This window comes from Hippoglossus hippoglossus, chromosome 6, assembly GCF_009819705.1.
Source record: "Hippoglossus hippoglossus isolate fHipHip1 chromosome 6, fHipHip1.pri, whole genome shotgun sequence".
NCBI classification, from domain to species: Eukaryota; Metazoa; Chordata; class Actinopteri; order Pleuronectiformes; family Pleuronectidae; genus Hippoglossus; species Hippoglossus hippoglossus.
This window is the reverse complement of record NC_047156.1, coordinates 20,756,726-20,774,196: the sequence shown is the minus strand read 5'-3', so window position 1 is coordinate 20,774,196 and position 17,471 is coordinate 20,756,726. Positions and strand designations below refer to the sequence as shown.

Genomic DNA, 17,471 nt, shown 5'->3' with positions numbered 1-17,471 from the left:
TAAATTGCTGTTTAAGTAGGACAAACTGATATGGTTCATTATTTTAAACGATTGTGCTTAGTTTGGTAGGTGGGGCTAATTATTTCAATGTTGTCCCAGTGACTATGGCTTGGGCAACACTGGAAAGTAAATGTGTACATTTATTTCATAACACTTATACTTTGAGGGTCAGAAAGGGGGAGGGGCTAACCCAGTGACTATGTTTTGGGCAACACTGGGAAGTGATTTAGCTCACGTGCTATATTATTGTACTAGCGACGGAATCAGATGTGGTGATACCAGGCAAGCTAAAAAGATGATTCATCCGATATGTCATTCACAAAATTATCAGTCTCCATAGAGACCATCAAAAATTGCCATTGCCGACTATATTTCAGGTCGTCAAGGCGGGAATTGGTTAAAGTTTTCAACTAGCAATAATCACGCCTCGGATTGACCTCATAGGCTACGATACTGCCACTGCGAAGGGATGAAGAGTCTGATTTACGGAGGGAAGGTCACAAACATCTGCACAACCCTATGCTAGGGTTTATCAGTGAATACTGGGACCTCAAAGTTAGTGAAACCACTTATGTTATGGTGGGGTTTTACTGTTATTTTTACTGTATGGTCATTAATAGTCAGGTAAATTTAACTGAGATAGAGATAAATTGCTGTTTAAGTAGGACAAACTGATATGGTTCATTATTTTAAACGATTGTGCTTAGTTTGGTAGGTGGGGCTAATTATTTCAATGTTGTCCCAGTGACTATGGCTTGGGCAACACTGGAAAGTAAATGTGTACATTTATTTCATAACACTTATACTTTGAGGGTCAGAAAGGGGGAGGGGCTAACCCAGTGACTATGTTTTGGGCAACACTGGGAAGTGATTTAGCTCACGTGCTATATTATTGTACTAGCGACGGAATTCAGATGTGGTGATACCAGGCAAGCTAAAAAGATGATTCATCCGATATGTCATTCACAAAATTATCAGTCTCCATAGAGACCATCAAAAATTGCCATTGCCGACTATATTTCAGGTCGTCAAGGCGGGAATTGGTTAAAGTTTTCAACTAGCAATAATCACGCCTCGGATTGACCTCATAGGCTACGATACTGCCACTGCGAAGGGATGAAGAGTCTGATTTACGGAGGGAAGGTCACAAACATCTGCACAACCCTATGCTAGGGTTTATCAGTGAATACTGGGACCTCAAAGTTAGTGAAACCACTTATGTTATGGTGGGGTTTTACTGTTATTTTTACTGTATGGTCATTAATAGTCAGGTAAATTTAACTGAGATAGAGATAAATTGCTGTTTAAGTAGGACAAACTGATATGGTTCATTATTTTAAACGATTGTGCTTAGTTTGGTAGGTGGGGCTAATTATTTCAATGTTGTCCCAGTGACTATGGCTTGGGCAACACTGGAAAGTAAATGTGTACATTTATTTCATAACACTTATACTTTGAGGGTCAGAAAGGGGGAGGGGCTAACCCAGTGACTATGTTTTGGGCAACACTGGGAAGTGATTTAGCTCACGTGCTATATTATTGTACTAGCGACGGAATCAGATGTGGTGATACCAGGCAAGCTAAAAAGATGATTCATCCGATATGTCATTCACAAAATTATCAGTCTCCATAGAGACCATCAAAAATTGCCATTGCCGACTATATTTCAGGTCGTCAAGGCGGGAATTGGTTAAAGTTTTCAACTAGCAATAATCACGCCTCGGATTGACCTCATAGGCTACGATACTGCCACTGCGAAGGGATGAAGAGTCTGATTTACGGAGGGAAGGTCACAAACATCTGCACAACCCTATGCTAGGGTTTATCAGTGAATACTGGGACCTCAAAGTTAGTGAAACCACTTATGTTATGGTGGGGTTTTACTGTTATTTTTACTGTATGGTCATTAATAGTCAGGTAAATTTAACTGAGATAGAGATAAATTGCTGTTTAAGTAGGACAAACTGATATGGTTCATTATTTTAAACGATTGTGCTTAGTTTGGTAGGTGGGGCTAATTATTTCAATGTTGTCCCAGTGACTATGGCTTGGGCAACACTGGAAAGTAAATGTGTACATTTATTTCATAACACTTATACTTTGAGTGTCAGAAAGGGGGAGGGGCTAACCCAGTGACTATGTTTTGGGCAACACTGGGAAGTGATTTAGCTCACGTGCTATATTATTGTACTAGAGACGGAATCAGATGTGATGATACCAGGCAAGCTAAAAAGATGATTCATCCGATATGTCATTCACAAAATTATCAGTCTCCATAGAGACCATCAAAAATTGCCATTGCCGACTATATTTCAGGTCGTCAAGGCGGGAATTGGTTAAAGTTTTCAACTAGCAATAATCACGCCTCGGATTGACCTCATAGGCTACGATACTGCCACTGCGAAGGGATGAAGAGTCTGATTTACGGAGGGAAGGTCACAAACATCTGCACAACCCTATGCTAGGGTTTATCAGTGAATACTGGGACCTCAAAGTTAGTGAAACCACTTATGTTATGGTGGGGTTTTACTGTTATTTTTACTGTGTGGTCATTAATAGTCAGGTAAATTTAACTGAGATAGAGATAAATTGCTGTTTAAGTAGGACAAACTGATATGGTTCATTATTTTAAACGATTGTGCTTAGTTTGGTAGGTGGGGCTAATTATTTCAATGTTGTCCCAGTGACTATGGCTTGGGCAACACTGGAAAGTAAATGTGTACATTTATTTCATAACACTTATACTTTGAGTGTCAGAAAGGGGGAGGGGCTAACCCAGTGACTATGTTTTGGGCAACACTGGGAAGTGATTTAGCTCACGTGCTATATTATTGTACTAGAGACTGGAATCAGATGTGATGATACCAGGCAAGCTAAAAAGATGATTCATCCGATATGTCATTCACAAAATTATCAGTCTCCATAGAGACCATCAAAAATTGCCATTGCCGACTATATTTCAGGTCGTCAAGGCGGGAATTGGTTAAAGTTTTCAACTAGCAATAATCACGCCTCGGATTGACCTCATAGGCTACGATACTGCCACTGCGAAGGGATGAAGAGTCTGATTTACGGAGAGAAGGTCACAAACATCTGCACAACCCTATGCTAGGGTTTATCAGTGAATACTGGGACCTCAAAGTTAGTGAAACCACTTATGTTATGGTGGGGTTTTACTGTTATTTTTACTGTGTGGTCATTAATAGTCAGGTAAATTTAACTGAGATAGAGATAAATTGCTGTTTAAGTAGGACAAACTGATATGGTTCATTATTTTAAACGATTGTGCTTAGTTTGGTAGGTGGGGCTAATTATTTCAATGTTGTCCCAGTGACTATGGCTTGGGCAACACTGGAAAGTAAATGTGTACATTTATTTCATAACACTTATACTTTGAGTGTCAGAAAGGGGGAGGGGCTAACCCAGTGACTATGTTTTGGGCAACACTGGGAAGTGATTTAGCTCACGTGCTATATTATTGTACTAGAGACGGAATCAGATGTGATGATACCAGGCAAGCTAAAAAGATGATTCATCCGATATGTCATTCACAAAATTATCAGTCTCCATAGAGACCATCAAAAATTGCCATTGCCGACTATATTTCAGGTCGTCAAGGCGGGAATTGGTTAAAGTTTTCAACTAGCAATAATCACGCCTCGGATTGACCTCATAGGCTACGATACTGCCACTGCGAAGGGATGAAGAGTCTGATTTACGGAGGGAAGGTCACAAACATCTGCACAACCCTATGCTAGGGTTTATCAGTGAATACTGGGACCTCAAAGTTAGTGAAACCACTTATGTTATGGTGGGGTTTTACTGTTATTTTTACTGTATGGTCATTAATAGTCAGGTAAATTTAACTGAGATAGAGATAAATTGCTGTTTAAGTAGGACAAACTGATATGGTTCATTATTTTAAACGATTGTGCTTAGTTTGGTAGGTGGGGCTAATTATTTCAATGTTGTCCCAGTGACTATGGCTTGGGCAACACTGGAAAGTAAATGTGTACATTTATTTCATAACACTTATACTTTGAGTGTCAGAAAGGGGGAGGGGCTAACCCAGTGACTATGTTTTGGGCAACACTGGGAAGTGATTTAGCTCACGTGCTATATTATTGTACTAGAGACAGAATCAGATGTGATGATACCAGGCAAGCTAAAAAGATGATTCATCCGATATGTCATTCACAAAATTATCAGTCTCCATAGAAACCATCAAAAATTGCCATTGCCGACTATATTTCAGGTCGTCAAGGCGGGAATTGGTTAAAGTTTTCAACTAGCAATAATCACGCCTCGGATTGACCTCATAGGCTACGATACTGCCACTGCGAAGGGATGAAGAGTCTGATTTACGGAGAGAAGGTCACAAACATCTGCACAACCCTATGCTAGGGTTTATCAGTGAATACTGGGACCTCAAAGTTAGTGAAACCACTTATGTTATGGTGGGGTTTTACTGTTATTTTTACTGTGTGGTCATTAATAGTCAGGTAAATTTAACTGAGATAGAGATAAATTGCTGTTTAAGTAGGACAAACTGATATGGTTCATTATTTTAAACGATTGTGCTTAGTTTGGTAGGTGGGGCTAATTATTTCAATGTTGTCCCAGTGACTATGGCTTGGGCAACACTGGGAAGTGATTTAGCTCACGTGCTATATTATTGTACTAGAGACGGAATCAGATGTGATGATACCAGGCAAGCTAAAAAGATGATTCATCCGATATGTCATTCACAAAATTATCAGTCTCCATAGAGACCATCAAAATTTGCCATTGCCGACTATATTTCAGGTCGTCAAGGCGGGAATTGGTTAAAGTTTTCAACTAGCAATAATCACGCCTCGGATTGACCTCATAGGCTACGATACTGCCACTGCGAAGGGATGAAGAGTCTGATTTACGGAGGGAAGGTCACAAACATCTGCACAACCCTATGCTAGGGTTTATCAGTGAATACTGGGACCTCAAAGTTAGTGAAACCACTTATGTTATGGTGGGGTTTTACTGTTATTTTTACTGTATGGTCATTAATAGTCAGGTAAATTTAACTGAGATAGAGATAAATTGCTGTTTAAGTAGGACAAACTGATATGGTTCATTATTTTAAACGATTGTGCTTAGTTTGGTAGGTGGGGCTAATTATTTCAATGTTGTCCCAGTGACTATGGCTTGGGCAACACTGGAAAGTAAATGTGTACATTTATTTCATAACACTTATACTTTGAGGGTCAGAAAGGGGGAGGGGCTAACCCAGTGACTATGTTTTGGGCAACACTGGGAAGTGATTTAGCTCACGTGCTATATTATTGTACTAGAGACGGAATCAGATGTGGATGATACCAGGCAAGCTAAAAAGATGATTCATCCGATATGTCATTCACAAAATTATCAGTCTCCATAGAGACCATCAAAAATTGCCATTGCCGACTATATTTCAGGTCGTCAAGGCGGGAATTGGTTAAAGTTTTCAACTAGCAATAATCACGCCTCGGATTGACCTCATAGGCTACGATACTGCCACTGCGAAGGGATGAAGAGTCTGATTTACGGAGGGAAGGTCACAAACATCTGCACAACCCTATGCTAGGGTTTATCAGTGAATACTGGGACCTCAAAGTTAGTGAAACCACTTATGTTATGGTGGGGTTTTACTGTTATTTTTACTGTATGGTCATTAATAGTCAGGTAAATTTAACTGAGATAGAGATAAATTGCTGTTTAAGTAGGACAAACTGATATGGTTCATTATTTTAAACGATTGTGCTTAGTTTGGTAGGTGGGGCTAATTATTTCAATGTTGTCCCAGTGACTATGGCTTGGGCAACACTGGAAAGTAAATGTGTACATTTATTTCATAACACTTATACTTTGAGGGTCAGAAAGGGGGAGGGGCTAACCCAGTGACTATGTTTTGGGCAACACTGGGAAGTGATTTAGCTCACGTGCTATATTATTGTACTAGCGACGGAATTCAGATGTGGTGATACCAGGCAAGCTAAAAAGATGATTCATCCGATATGTCATTCACAAAATTATCAGTCTCCATAGAGACCATCAAAAATTGCCATTGCCGACTATATTTCAGGTCGTCAAGGCGGGAATTGGTTAAAGTTTTCAACTAGCAATAATCACGCCTCGGATTGACCTCATAGGCTACGATACTGCCACTGCGAAGGGATGAAGAGTCTGATTTACGGAGGGAAGGTCACAAACATCTGCACAACCCTATGCTAGGGTTTATCAGTGAATACTGGGACCTCAAAGTTAGTGAAACCACTTATGTTATGGTGGGGTTTTACTGTTATTTTTACTGTATGGTCATTAATAGTCAGGTAAATTTAACTGAGATAGAGATAAATTGCTGTTTAAGTAGGACAAACTGATATGGTTCATTATTTTAAACGATTGTGCTTAGTTTGGTAGGTGGGGCTAATTATTTCAATGTTGTCCCAGTGACTATGGCTTGGGCAACACTGGAAAGTAAATGTGTACATTTATTTCATAACACTTATACTTTGAGGGTCAGAAAGGGGGAGGGGCTAACCCAGTGACTATGTTTTGGGCAACACTGGGAAGTGATTTAGCTCACGTGCTATATTATTGTACTAGCGACGGAATCAGATGTGGTGATACCAGGCAAGCTAAAAAGATGATTCATCCGATATGTCATTCACAAAATTATCAGTCTCCATAGAGACCATCAAAAATTGCCATTGCCGACTATATTTCAGGTCGTCAAGGCGGGAATTGGTTAAAGTTTTCAACTAGCAATAATCACGCCTCGGATTGACCTCATAGGCTACGATACTGCCACTGCGAAGGGATGAAGAGTCTGATTTACGGAGGGAAGGTCACAAACATCTGCACAACCCTATGCTAGGGTTTATCAGTGAATACTGGGACCTCAAAGTTAGTGAAACCACTTATGTTATGGTGGGGTTTTACTGTTATTTTTACTGTATGGTCATTAATAGTCAGGTAAATTTAACTGAGATAGAGATAAATTGCTGTTTAAGTAGGACAAACTGATATGGTTCATTATTTTAAACGATTGTGCTTAGTTTGGTAGGTGGGGCTAATTATTTCAATGTTGTCCCAGTGACTATGGCTTGGGCAACACTGGAAAGTAAATGTGTACATTTATTTCATAACACTTATACTTTGAGGGTCAGAAAGGGGGAGGGGCTAACCCAGTGACTATGTTTTGGGCAACACTGGGAAGTGATTTAGCTCACGTGCTATATTATTGTACTAGCGACGGAATCAGATGTGGTGATACCAGGCAAGCTAAAAAGATGATTCATCCGATATGTCATTCACAAAATTATCAGTCTCCATAGAGACCATCAAAAATTGCCATTGCCGACTATATTTCAGGTCGTCAAGGCGGGAATTGGTTAAAGTTTTCAACTAGCAATAATCACGCCTCGGATTGACCTCATAGGCTACGATACTGCCACTGCGAAGGGATGAAGAGTCTGATTTACGGAGGGAAGGTCACAAACATCTGCACAACCCTATGCTAGGGTTTATCAGTGAATACTGGGACCTCAAAGTTAGTGAAACCACTTATGTTATGGTGGGGTTTTACTGTTATTTTTACTGTATGGTCATTAATAGTCAGGTAAATTTAACTGAGATAGAGATAAATTGCTGTTTAAGTAGGACAAACTGATATGGTTCATTATTTTAAACGATTGTGCTTAGTTTGGTAGGTGGGGCTAATTATTTCAATGTTGTCCCAGTGACTATGGCTTGGGCAACACTGGAAAGTAAATGTGTACATTTATTTCATAACACTTATACTTTGAGTGTCAGAAAGGGGGAGGGGCTAACCCAGTGACTATGTTTTGGGCAACACTGGGAAGTGATTTAGCTCACGTGCTATATTATTGTACTAGAGACGGAATCAGATGTGATGATACCAGGCAAGCTAAAAAGATGATTCATCCGATATGTCATTCACAAAATTATCAGTCTCCATAGAGACCATCAAAAATTGCCATTGCCGACTATATTTCAGGTCGTCAAGGCGGGAATTGGTTAAAGTTTTCAACTAGCAATAATCACGCCTCGGATTGACCTCATAGGCTACGATACTGCCACTGCGAAGGGATGAAGAGTCTGATTTACGGAGGGAAGGTCACAAACATCTGCACAACCCTATGCTAGGGTTTATCAGTGAATACTGGGACCTCAAAGTTAGTGAAACCACTTATGTTATGGTGGGGTTTTACTGTTATTTTTACTGTGTGGTCATTAATAGTCAGGTAAATTTAACTGAGATAGAGATAAATTGCTGTTTAAGTAGGACAAACTGATATGGTTCATTATTTTAAACGATTGTGCTTAGTTTGGTAGGTGGGGCTAATTATTTCAATGTTGTCCCAGTGACTATGGCTTGGGCAACACTGGAAAGTAAATGTGTACATTTATTTCATAACACTTATACTTTGAGTGTCAGAAAGGGGGAGGGGCTAACCCAGTGACTATGTTTTGGGCAACACTGGGAAGTGATTTAGCTCACGTGCTATATTATTGTACTAGAGACAGAATCAGATGTGATGATACCAGGCAAGCTAAAAAGATGATTCATCCGATATGTCATTCACAAAATTATCAGTCTCCATAGAAACCATCAAAAATTGCCATTGCCGACTATATTTCAGGTCGTCAAGGCGGGAATTGGTTAAAGTTTTCAACTAGCAATAATCACGCCTCGGATTGACCTCATAGGCTACGATACTGCCACTGCGAAGGGATGAAGAGTCTGATTTACGGAGGGAAGGTCACAAACATCTGCACAACCCTATGCTAGGGTTTATCAGTGAATACTGGGACCTCAAAGTTAGTGAAACCACTTATGTTATGGTGGGGTTTTACTGTTATTTTTACTGTGTGGTCATTAATAGTCAGGTAAATTTAACTGAGATAGAGATAAATTGCTGTTTAAGTAGGACAAACTGATATGGTTCATTATTTTAAACGATTGTGCTTAGTTTGGTAGGTGGGGCTAATTATTTCAATGTTGTCCCAGTGACTATGGCTTGGGCAACACTGGAAAGTAAATGTGTACATTTATTTCATAACACTTATACTTTGAGGGTCAGAAAGGGGGAGGGGCTAACCCAGTGACTATGTTTTGGGCAACACTTGGAAGTGATTTAGCTCACGTGCTATATTATTGTACTAGCGACGGAATCAGATGTGGTGATACCAGGCAAGCTAAAAAGATGATTCATCCGATATGTCATTCACAAAATTATCAGTCTCCATAGAGACCATCAAAAATTGCCATTGCCGACTATATTTCAGGTCGTCAAGGCGGGAATTGGTTAAAGTTTTCAACTAGCAATAATCACGCCTCGGATTGACCTCATAGGCTACGATACTGCCACTGCGAAGGGATGAAGAGTCTGATTTACGGAGGGAAGGTCACAAACATCTGCACAACCCTATGCTAGGGTTTATCAGTGAATACTGGGACCTCAAAGTTAGTGAAACCACTTATGTTATGGTGGGGTTTTACTGTTATTTTTACTGTAGTGGTCATTAATAGTCAGGTAAATTTAACTGAGATAGAGATAAATTGCTGTTTAAGTAGGACAAACTGATATGGTTCATTATTTTAAACGATTGTGCTTAGTTTGGTAGGTGGGGCTAATTATTTCAATGTTGTCCCAGTGACTATGGCTTGGGCAACACTGGAAAGTAAATGTGTACATTTATTTCATAACACTTATACTTTGAGGGTCAGAAAGGGGGAGGGGCTAACCCAGTGACTATGTTTTGGGCAACACTGGGAAGTGATTTAGCTCACGTGCTATATTATTGTACTAGCGACGGAATCAGATGTGGTGATACCAGGCAAGCTAAAAAGATGATTCATCCGATATGTCATTCACAAAATTATCAGTCTCCATAGAGACCATCAAAAATTGCCATTGCCGACTATATTTCAGGTCGACAAGCCAGGAATTGGTTAAAGTTTTCAACTAGCAATAATCACGCCTCGGATTGACCTCATAGGCTACGATACTGCCACTGCGAAGGGATGAAGAGTCTGATTTACGGAGGGAAGGTCACAAACATCTGCACAACCCTATGCTAGGGTTTATCAGTGAATACTGGGACCTCAAAGTTAGTGAAACCACTTATGTTATGGTGGGGTTTTACTGTTATTTTTACTGTATGGTCATTAATAGTCAGGTAAATTTAACTGAGATAGAGATAAATTGCTGTTTAAGTAGGACAAACTGATATGGTTCATTATTTTAAACGATTGTGCTTAGTTTGGTAGGTGGGGCTAATTATTTCAATGTTGTCCCAGTGACTATGGCTTGGGCAACACTGGAAAGTAAATGTGTACATTTATTTCATAACACTTATACTTTGAGGGTCAGAAAGGGGGAGGGGCTAACCCAGTGACTATGTTTTGGGCAACACTGGGAAGTGATTTAGCTCACGTGCTATATTATTGTACTAGCGACGGAATCAGATGTGGTGATACCAGGCAAGCTAAAAAGATGATTCATCCGATATGTCATTCACAAAATTATCAGTCTCCATAGAGACCATCAAAAATTGCCATTGCCGACTATATTTCAGGTCGTCAAGGCGGGGAATTGGTTAAAGTTTTCAACTAGCAATAATCACGCCTCGGATTGACCTCATAGGCTACGATACTGCCACTGCGAAGGGATGAAGAGTCTGATTTACGGAGGGAAGGTCACAAACATCTGCACAACCCTATGCTAGGGTTTATCAGTGAATACTGGGACCTCAAAGTTAGTGAAACCACTTATGTTATGGTGGGGTTTTACTGTTATTTTTACTGTGTGGTCATTAATAGTCAGGTAAATTTAACTGAGATAGAGATAAATTGCTGTTTAAGTAGGACAAACTGATATGGTTCATTATTTTAAACGATTGTGCTTAGTTTGGTAGGTGGGGCTAATTATTTCAATGTTGTCCCAGTGACTATGGCTTGGGCAACACTGGAAAGTAAATGTGTACATTTATTTCATAACACTTATACTTTGAGGGTCAGAAAGGGGGAGGGGCTAACCCAGTGACTATGTTTTGGGCAACACTGGGAAGTGATTTAGCTCACGTGCTATATTATTGTACTAGCGACGGAATCAGATGTGGTGATACCAGGCAAGCTAAAAGATGATTCATCCGATATGTCATTCACAAAATTATCAGTCTCCATAGAGACCATCAAAAATTGCCATTGCCGACTATATTTCAGGTCGTCAAGGCGGGAATTGGTTTAAAGTTTTCAACTAGCAATAATCACGCCTCGGATTGACCTCATAGGCTACGATACTGCCACTGCGAAGGGATGAAGAGTCTGATTTACGGAGGGAAGGTCACAAACATCTGCACAACCCTATGCTAGGGTTTATCAGTGAATACTGGGACCTCAAAGTTAGTGAAACCACTTATGTTATGGTGGGGTTTTACTGTTATTTTTACTGTAGTGGTCATTAATAGTCAGGTAAATTTAACTGAGATAGAGATAAATTGCTGTTTAAGTAGGACAAACTGATATGGTTCATTATTTTAAACGATTGTGCTTAGTTTGGTAGGTGGGGCTAATTATTTCAATGTTGTCCCAGTGACTATGGCTTGGGCAACACTGGAAAGTAAATGTGTACATTTATTTCATAACACTTATACTTTGAGGGTCAGAAAGGGGGAGGGGCTAACCCAGTGACTATGTTTGGGGCAACACTGGGAAGTGATTTAGCTCACGTGCTATATTATTGTACTAGAGACGGAATCAGATGTGGTGATACCAGGCAAGCTAAAAAGATGATTCATCCGATATGTCATTCACAAAATTATCAGTCTCCATAGAGACCATCAAAATTGCCATTGCCGACTATATTTCAGGTCGTCAAGGCGGGAATTGGTTAAAGTTTTCAACTAGCAATAATCACGCCTCGGATTGACCTCATAGGCTACGATACTGCCACTGCGAAGGGATGAAGAGTCTGATTTACGGAGGGAAGGTCACAAACATCTGCACAACCCTATGCTAGGGTTTATCAGTGAATACTGGGACCTCAAAGTTAGTGAAACCACTTATGTTATGGTGGGGTTTACTGTTATTTTTACTGTAGTGGTCATTAATAGTCAGGTAAATTTAACTGAGATAGAGATAAATTGCTGTTTAAGTAGGACAAACTGATATGGTTCATTATTTTAAACGATTGTGCTTAGTTTGGTAGGTGGGGCTAATTATTTCAATGTTGTCCCAGTGACTATGGCTTGGGCAACACTGGAAAGTAAATGTGTACATTTATTTCATAACACTTATACTTTGAGGGTCAGAAAGGGGGAGGGGCTAACCCAGTGACTATGTTTTGGGCAACACTGGGAAGTGATTTAGCTCACGTGCTATATTATTGTACTAGCGACGGAATCAGATGTGATGATACCAGGCAAGCTAAAAAGATGATTCATCCGATATGTCATTCACAAAATTATCAGTCTCCATAGAGACCATCAAAAATTGCCATTGCCGACTATATTTCAGGTCGTCAAGGCGGGAATTGGTTAAAGTTTTCAACTAGCAATAATCACGCCTCGGATTGACCTCATAGGCTACGATACTGCCACTGCGAAGGGATGAAGAGTCTGATTTACGGAGGGAAGGTCACAAACATCTGCACAACCCTATGCTAGGGTTTATCAGTGAATACTGGGACCTCAAAGTTAGTGAAAACACTTATGTTATGGTGGGGTTTTACTGTTATTTTTTACTGTATGGTCATTAATAGTCAGGTAAATTTAACTGAGATAGAGATAAATTGCTGTTTAAGTAGGACAAACTGATATGGTTCATTATTTTAAACGATTGTGCTTAGTTTGGTAGGTGGGGCTAATTATTTCAATGTGTCCCAGTGACTATGGCTTGGGCAACACTGGAAAGTAAATGTGTACATTTATTTCATAACACTTATACTTTGAGGGTCAGAAAGGGGGAGGGGCTAACCCAGTGACTATGTTTTGGGCAACACTTGGAAGTGATTTAGCTCACGTGCTATATTATTGTACTAGCGACGGAATCAGATGTGTGATACCAGGCAAGCTAAAAAGATGATTCATCCGATATGTCATTCACAAAATTATCAGTCTCCATAGAGACCATCAAAAAATTGCCATTGCCGACTATATTTCAGGTCGTCAAGGCGGGAATTGGTTAAAGTTTTCAACTAGCAATAATCACGCCTCGGATTGACCTCATAGGCTACGATACTGCCACTGCGAAGGGATGAAGAGTCTGATTTACGGAGGGAAGGTCACAAACATCTGCACAACCCTATGCTAGGGTTTATCAGTGAATACTGGGACCTCAAAGTTAGTGAAACCACTTATGTTATGGTGGGGTTTTACAGTTATTTTTACTGTGTGGTCATTAATAGTCAGGTAAATTTAACTGAGATAGAGATAAATTGCTGTTTAAGTAGGACAAACTGATATGGTTCATTATTTTAAACGATTGTGCTTAGTTTTGGTAGGTGGGGCTAATTATTTCAATGTTGTCCCAGTGACTATGGCTTGGGCAACACTGGAAAGTAAATGTGTACATTTATTTCATAACACTTATACTTTGAGGGTCAGAAAGGGGAGGGGCTAACCCAGTGACTATGTTTTGGGCAACACTTGGAAGTGATTTAGCTCACGTGCTATATTATTGTACTAGCGACGGAATCAGATGTGGTGATACCAGGCAAGCTAAAAAGATGATTCATCCGATATGTCATTCACAAAATTATCAGTCTCCATAGAGACCATCAAAAATTGCCATTGCGACTATATTGCAGGTCGTCAAGGCAGGGAATTGGTTAAAGTTTTCAACTAGCAATAATCACGCCTCGGATTGACCTCATAGGCTACGATACTGCCACTGCGAAGGGATGAAGAGTCTGATTTACGGAGGGAAGGTCACAAACATCTGCACAACCTATGCTAGGGTTTATCAGTGAATACTGGGACCTCAAAGTTAGTGAAACCACTTATGTTATGGTGGGGTTTTACTGTTATTTTTACTGTATGGTCATTAATAGTCAGGTAAATTTAACTGAGATAGAGATAAATTGCTGTTTAAGTAGGACAAACTGATATGGTTCATTATTTTAAACGATTGTGCTTAGTTTGGTAGGTGGGGCTAATTATTTCAATGTTGTCCCAGTGACTATGGCTTGGGCAACACTGGAAAGTAAATGTGTACATTTATTTCATAACACTTATACTTTGAGTGTCAGAAAGGGGGAGGGGCTAACCCAGTGACTATGTTTGGGCAACACTGGGAAGTGATTTAGCTCACGTGCTATATTATTGTACTAGAGACGGAATCAGATGTGATGATACCAGGCAAGCTAAAAAGATGATTCATCCGATATGTCATTCACAAAATTATCAGTCTCCATAGAGACCATCAAAAATTGCCATTGCCGACTATATTTCAGGTCGTCAAGGCGGGAATTGGTTAAAGTTTTCAACTAGCAATAATCACGCCTCGGATTGACCTCATAGGCTACGATACTGCCACTGCGAAGGGATGAAGAGTCTGATTTACGGAGGGAAGGTCACAAACATCTGCACAACCCTATGCTAGGGTTTATCAGTGAATACTGGGACCTCAAAGTTAGTGAAACCACTTATGTTATGGTGTGGTCATTAATAGTCAGGTAAATTTAACTGAGATAGAGATAAATTGCTGTTTAAGTAGGACAAACTGATATGGTTCATTATTTTAAACGATTGTGCTTAGTTTGGTAGGTGGGGCTAATTATTTCAATGTTGTCCCAGTGACTATGGCTTGGGCAACACTGGAAAGTAAATGTGTACATTTATTTCATAACACTTATACTTTGAGTCAGAAAGGGGGAGGGGCTAACCCAGTGACTATGTTTTGGGCAACACTGGGAAGTGATTTAGCTCACGTGCTATATTATTGTACTAGAGACAGAATCAGATGTGATGATACCAGGCAAGCTAAAAAGATGATTCATCCGATATGTCATTCACAAAATTATCAGTCTCCATAGAAACCATCAAAAATTGCCATTGCCGACTATATTTCAGGTCGTCAAGGCGGGAATTGGTTAAAGTTTTCAACTAGCAATAATCACGCCTCGGATTGACCTCATAGGCTACGATACTGCCACTGCGAAGGGATGAAGAGTCTGATTTACGGAGGGAAGGTCACAAACATCTGCACAACCCTATGCTAGGGTTTATCAGTGAATACTGGGACCTCAAAGTTAGTGAAACCACTTATGTTATGGTGGGGTTTTACTGTTATTTTTACTGTATGGTCATTAATAGTCAGGTAAATTTAACTGAGATAGAGATAAATTGCTGTTTAAGTAGGACAAACTGATATGGTTCATTATTTAAACGATTGTGCTTAGTTTGGTAGGTGGGGCTAATTATTTCAATGTTGTCCCAGTGACTATGGCTTGGGCAACACTGGAAAGTAAATGTGTACATTTATTTCATAACACTTATACTTTGAGTGTCAGAAAGGGGGAGGGGCTAACCCAGTGACTATGTTTTGGGCAACACTGGGAAGTGATTTAGCTCACGTGCTATATTATATGTACTAGCGACGGAATCAGATGTGGTGATACCAGGCAAGCTAAAAAGATGATTCATCCGATATGTCATTCACAAAATTATCAGTCTCCATAGAGACCATCAAAATTTGCCATTGCCGACTATATTTCAGGTCGTCAAGGCGGGAATTGGTTAAAGTTTTCAACTAGCAATAATCACGCCTCGGATTGACCTCATAGGCTACGATACTGCCACTGCGAAGGGATGAAGAGTCTGATTTACGGAGGGAAGGTCACAAACATCTGCACAACCCTATGCTAGGGTTTATCAGTGAATACTGGGACCTCAAAGTTAGTGAAACCACTTATGTTATGGTGGGGTTTTACTGTTATTTTTACTGTATGGTCATTAATAGTCAGGTAAATTTAACTGAGATAGAGATAAATTGCTGTTTAAGTAGGACAAACTGATATGGTTCATTATTTTAAACGATTGTGCTTAGTTTGGTAGGTGGGGCTAATTATTTCAATGTTGTCCCAGTGACTATGGCTTGGGCAACACTGGGAAGTGATTTAGCTCACGTGCTATATTATTGTACTAGCGACGGAATCAGATGTGGTGATACCAGGCAAGCTAAAAAGATGATTCATCCAATATGTCATTCACAAAATTATCAGTCTCCATAGAGACCATCAAAATTGCCATTGCCGACTATATTTCAGGTCGTCAAGGCGGGAATTGGTTAAAGTTTTCAACTAGCAATAATCACGCCTCGGATTGACCTCATAGGCTACGATACTGCCACTGCGAAGGGATGAAGAGTCTGATTTACGGAGGGAAGGTCACAAACATCTGCACAACCCTATGCTAGGGTTTATCAGTGAATACTGGGACCTCAAAGTTAGTGAAACCACTTATGTTATGGTGGGGTTTTACTGTTATTTTTACTGTATGGTCATTAATAGTCAGGTAAATTTAACTGAGATAGAGATAAATTGCTGTTTAAGTAGGACAAACTGATATGGTTCATTATTTTAAACGATTGTGCTTAGTTTGGTAGGTGGGGCTAATTATTTCAATGTTGTCCCAGTGACTATGGCTTGGGCAACACTGGAAAGTAAATGTGTACATTTATTTCATAACACTTATACTTTGAGGGTCAGAAAGGGGGAGGGGCTAACCCAGTGACTATGTTTTGGGCAACACTGGGAAGTGATTTAGCTCACGTGCTATATTATTGTACTAGCGACGGAATCAGATGTGATGATACCAGGCAAGCTAAAAAGATGATTCATCCGATATGTCATTCACAAAATTATCAGTCTCCATAGAGACCATCAAAAAATTGCCATTGCCGACTATATTTCAGGTCGTCAAGGCGGGAATTGGTTAAAGTTTTCAACTAGCAATAATCACGCCTCGGATTGACCTCATAGGCTACGATACTGCCACTGCGAAGGGATGAAGAGTCTGATTTACGGAGGGAAGGTCACAAACATCTGCACAACCCTATGCTAGGGTTTATCAGTGAATACTGGGACCTCAAAGTTAGTGAAACCACTTATGTTATGGTGGGGTTTTACTGTTATTTTTACTGTATGGTCATTAATAGTCAGGTAAATTTAACTGAGATAGAGATAAATTGCTGTTTAAGTAGGACAAACTGATATGGTTCATTATTTTAAACGATTGTGCTTAGTTTGGTAGGTGGGCTAATTATTTCAATGTTGTCCCAGTGACTATGGCTTGGGCAACACTGGAAAGTAAATGTGTACATTTATTTCATAACACTTATACTTTGAGGGTCAGAAAGGGGGAGGGCTAACCCAGTGACTATGTTTTGGGCAACACTGGGAAGTGATTAGCTCACGTGCTATAAT

At 39.9% G+C, this 17,471-nt stretch overlaps 27 non-coding genes across 27 annotated transcripts; all 27 read right to left on the bottom strand.

Moving 5' to 3' along the window:
• Positions 1-331: 331 nt before the first annotated feature.
• On the bottom strand, positions 332-471 carry LOC117763948. The gene has a single exon (XR_004614300.1). It is a non-coding gene; the product is annotated as a U4 spliceosomal RNA (small nuclear RNA).
• A 507-nt stretch (positions 472-978) lies between these two features.
• Positions 979-1,118, bottom strand: LOC117763946. The gene has a single exon (XR_004614298.1). It is a non-coding gene; the product is annotated as a U4 spliceosomal RNA (small nuclear RNA).
• A 506-nt stretch (positions 1,119-1,624) lies between these two features.
• LOC117763945 lies at positions 1,625-1,764 on the bottom strand. The gene has a single exon (XR_004614297.1). It is a non-coding gene; the product is annotated as a U4 spliceosomal RNA (small nuclear RNA).
• A 506-nt stretch (positions 1,765-2,270) lies between these two features.
• LOC117763944 lies at positions 2,271-2,410 on the bottom strand. The gene has a single exon (XR_004614296.1). It is a non-coding gene; the product is annotated as a U4 spliceosomal RNA (small nuclear RNA).
• A 507-nt stretch (positions 2,411-2,917) lies between these two features.
• On the bottom strand, positions 2,918-3,057 carry LOC117763943. The gene has a single exon (XR_004614295.1). It is a non-coding gene; the product is annotated as a U4 spliceosomal RNA (small nuclear RNA).
• Positions 3,058-3,563: 506 nt separating this feature from the next.
• On the bottom strand, positions 3,564-3,703 carry LOC117763942. The gene has a single exon (XR_004614294.1). It is a non-coding gene; the product is annotated as a U4 spliceosomal RNA (small nuclear RNA).
• A 506-nt stretch (positions 3,704-4,209) lies between these two features.
• Positions 4,210-4,349, bottom strand: LOC117763880. The gene has a single exon (XR_004614236.1). It is a non-coding gene; the product is annotated as a U4 spliceosomal RNA (small nuclear RNA).
• A 411-nt stretch (positions 4,350-4,760) lies between these two features.
• On the bottom strand, positions 4,761-4,900 carry LOC117763882. Its single transcript, XR_004614238.1, has one exon. It is a non-coding gene; the product is annotated as a U4 spliceosomal RNA (small nuclear RNA).
• A 507-nt stretch (positions 4,901-5,407) lies between these two features.
• On the bottom strand, positions 5,408-5,547 carry LOC117763941. Its single transcript, XR_004614293.1, has one exon. It is a non-coding gene; the product is annotated as a U4 spliceosomal RNA (small nuclear RNA).
• Positions 5,548-6,054: 507 nt separating this feature from the next.
• On the bottom strand, positions 6,055-6,194 carry LOC117763940. Its single transcript, XR_004614292.1, has one exon. It is a non-coding gene; the product is annotated as a U4 spliceosomal RNA (small nuclear RNA).
• Positions 6,195-6,700: 506 nt separating this feature from the next.
• LOC117763939 lies at positions 6,701-6,840 on the bottom strand. The gene has a single exon (XR_004614291.1). It is a non-coding gene; the product is annotated as a U4 spliceosomal RNA (small nuclear RNA).
• Positions 6,841-7,346: 506 nt separating this feature from the next.
• On the bottom strand, positions 7,347-7,486 carry LOC117763938. The gene has a single exon (XR_004614290.1). It is a non-coding gene; the product is annotated as a U4 spliceosomal RNA (small nuclear RNA).
• Positions 7,487-7,992: 506 nt separating this feature from the next.
• LOC117763937 lies at positions 7,993-8,132 on the bottom strand. The gene has a single exon (XR_004614289.1). It is a non-coding gene; the product is annotated as a U4 spliceosomal RNA (small nuclear RNA).
• A 506-nt stretch (positions 8,133-8,638) lies between these two features.
• LOC117763879 lies at positions 8,639-8,778 on the bottom strand. Its single transcript, XR_004614235.1, has one exon. It is a non-coding gene; the product is annotated as a U4 spliceosomal RNA (small nuclear RNA).
• Positions 8,779-9,284: 506 nt separating this feature from the next.
• LOC117763935 lies at positions 9,285-9,424 on the bottom strand. Its single transcript, XR_004614287.1, has one exon. It is a non-coding gene; the product is annotated as a U4 spliceosomal RNA (small nuclear RNA).
• Positions 9,425-9,931: 507 nt separating this feature from the next.
• Positions 9,932-10,071, bottom strand: LOC117763892. Its single transcript, XR_004614247.1, has one exon. It is a non-coding gene; the product is annotated as a U4 spliceosomal RNA (small nuclear RNA).
• Positions 10,072-10,577: 506 nt separating this feature from the next.
• LOC117763974 lies at positions 10,578-10,718 on the bottom strand. The gene has a single exon (XR_004614324.1). It is a non-coding gene; the product is annotated as a U4 spliceosomal RNA (small nuclear RNA).
• A 505-nt stretch (positions 10,719-11,223) lies between these two features.
• On the bottom strand, positions 11,224-11,364 carry LOC117763929. The gene has a single exon (XR_004614282.1). It is a non-coding gene; the product is annotated as a U4 spliceosomal RNA (small nuclear RNA).
• Positions 11,365-11,871: 507 nt separating this feature from the next.
• LOC117763894 lies at positions 11,872-12,010 on the bottom strand. The gene has a single exon (XR_004614249.1). It is a non-coding gene; the product is annotated as a U4 spliceosomal RNA (small nuclear RNA).
• A 506-nt stretch (positions 12,011-12,516) lies between these two features.
• Positions 12,517-12,656, bottom strand: LOC117763933. Its single transcript, XR_004614286.1, has one exon. It is a non-coding gene; the product is annotated as a U4 spliceosomal RNA (small nuclear RNA).
• A 505-nt stretch (positions 12,657-13,161) lies between these two features.
• LOC117763890 lies at positions 13,162-13,302 on the bottom strand. Its single transcript, XR_004614246.1, has one exon. It is a non-coding gene; the product is annotated as a U4 spliceosomal RNA (small nuclear RNA).
• A 506-nt stretch (positions 13,303-13,808) lies between these two features.
• On the bottom strand, positions 13,809-13,948 carry LOC117763895. The gene has a single exon (XR_004614250.1). It is a non-coding gene; the product is annotated as a U4 spliceosomal RNA (small nuclear RNA).
• Positions 13,949-14,452: 504 nt separating this feature from the next.
• Positions 14,453-14,592, bottom strand: LOC117763932. Its single transcript, XR_004614285.1, has one exon. It is a non-coding gene; the product is annotated as a U4 spliceosomal RNA (small nuclear RNA).
• A 479-nt stretch (positions 14,593-15,071) lies between these two features.
• Positions 15,072-15,211, bottom strand: LOC117763976. The gene has a single exon (XR_004614326.1). It is a non-coding gene; the product is annotated as a U4 spliceosomal RNA (small nuclear RNA).
• A 506-nt stretch (positions 15,212-15,717) lies between these two features.
• Positions 15,718-15,857, bottom strand: LOC117763881. Its single transcript, XR_004614237.1, has one exon. It is a non-coding gene; the product is annotated as a U4 spliceosomal RNA (small nuclear RNA).
• A 411-nt stretch (positions 15,858-16,268) lies between these two features.
• On the bottom strand, positions 16,269-16,407 carry LOC117763893. The gene has a single exon (XR_004614248.1). It is a non-coding gene; the product is annotated as a U4 spliceosomal RNA (small nuclear RNA).
• Positions 16,408-16,913: 506 nt separating this feature from the next.
• Positions 16,914-17,054, bottom strand: LOC117763889. The gene has a single exon (XR_004614245.1). It is a non-coding gene; the product is annotated as a U4 spliceosomal RNA (small nuclear RNA).
• Between the last annotated feature and the right edge of the window lie 417 nt (positions 17,055-17,471).